Genomic DNA, 1575 nt, shown 5'->3' with positions numbered 1-1575 from the left:
GGTTTATGATTAATGTAGCAGAAGGACATTGGGCCTCCACTCAAGTACTCCCTGAATGCAAGAATACTTTCTTCTATTAAATTGGCATTCTATGATGCTCACCTTCCTGAAACAACTGCTGAGGACAAAGCGGGTGAATAAGCAAATGTGGTGAAGAAAGCTGATGGTGCTTTTCCCACCCCCTGTAGAGCCGCTCGCCCTGCCTGTCGGTGGTGATCCGCAGACACTGCTCTCTTTTCCGCAGGATGGGGTTTGTTAAAGTTGTCAAGAACAAGGCCTACTTCAAGAGATACCATGTGAAATTTAGAAGACGACGAGAGGGCAAAACTGATTATTATGCTAGAAAACGTTTGGTATTCCAAGATAAAAATAAGTACAATACACCCAAATACAGGATGATAGTTTGTGTAACTAACAGGGGTATCATCTGCCAGATCGCTATGCCCGTATAGAAGGGGACATGATTGTCTGTGCAGCGTATGCTCACGAACTTCCCAAGTACGGTGTGAAAGTCGGCCTGACCAATCACGCTGCAGCATAATGTACTGGCCTGCTGCTGGCCCGCAGGCTTCTTAATAGGTTTGGCATGGATATGAAGGCCAAGTGGAGGTAACTGGAGATGAATACAATGTGGAAAGCATTGACGGTCAACCTGGTGCCTTCACCTGCTATCTGGATGCTGGCCTTGCCAGGACCACCACTGGAAATAAAGTGTTTGGGGCTCTGAAGGGGGCTGTGGATGGAGGCTTGTCTATCCCTCATAGTACAAGCGATTCCCTAGTTATGATTCAGAAAGCAAGGAATTCAATGCAGAGGTGCATCGAAAACACATCCTGGGTCAGAACGTCGCCGACTACATGCGCTACCTAATGGAAGAGGATGAAGATGCTTACAAGAAACAGATCTCTCAATACATAAAGAACAACGTGACTCCTGACATGATGGAGGAGATGTACAAGAAAGCACATGCCACTATACGAGAGAACACGGTCTATGAGAAGAAGCCTAAGAGAGATGTGAAGAAGAAGAGGTGGAATCTTCCCTAGATGTCTCTTGCCCAGAAGAAAGATCGGGTAGCTCAGAAGAAGGCAAGCTTCCTCAGAGCTCAGGAGTGGGTTGCAGAGAGCTAAGCCAAACCATAATTTTCCATGAGGATTTATTACATAAATACAATAAACTATTTCAAGCAAAAAAAAAAAAAAAGAAAGCTGATGGTGCTTGACTATCAAAAGATATAGCGTCTAGGGTCTGAAAAGCTTGAAGGTAAACAAGTGGCCATCTAGCTCAGAAGCAACAAAGCCCACATGGAAGAACTCGCCAGCCTCTGTTATCAGGAGGTGCCAAAGGGATCAGTTCAGTTATCAGGCATCAAAGAAAGACTAATCATATCATTGTGTGCTTACCTCCATGATACAATCGCTGAAGACAAATGGGGCATAAGCAAATGTGGCAAAGAAAGCAGATGATGCCTGGCAATCAAAAGATATAACGTCTGGGGTCTTAAAGGCTTGAAAGTAAACAAGCAGCCACCTAGCTCAGAAGCATCAAAGCCCACATGGAAGAAGCACACCAGCC

The 1575-nt window shown here is 45.1% G+C and overlaps 1 pseudogene; it reads left to right on the top strand.

Annotated features, from left to right (window-relative positions):
* Positions 1 to 237: 237 nt before the first annotated feature.
* On the top strand, positions 238 to 1207 carry LOC142441391 (large ribosomal subunit protein uL18 pseudogene; annotated as a pseudogene).
* The last annotated feature ends 368 nt before the right edge of the window (positions 1208 to 1575 follow it).

This window comes from Tenrec ecaudatus, chromosome 2 (assembly GCF_050624435.1).
Source record: "Tenrec ecaudatus isolate mTenEca1 chromosome 2, mTenEca1.hap1, whole genome shotgun sequence".
Taxonomy (NCBI): Eukaryota; Metazoa; Chordata; class Mammalia; order Afrosoricida; family Tenrecidae; genus Tenrec; species Tenrec ecaudatus.
This window is presented reverse-complemented; position numbering and strand designations above follow the sequence as displayed.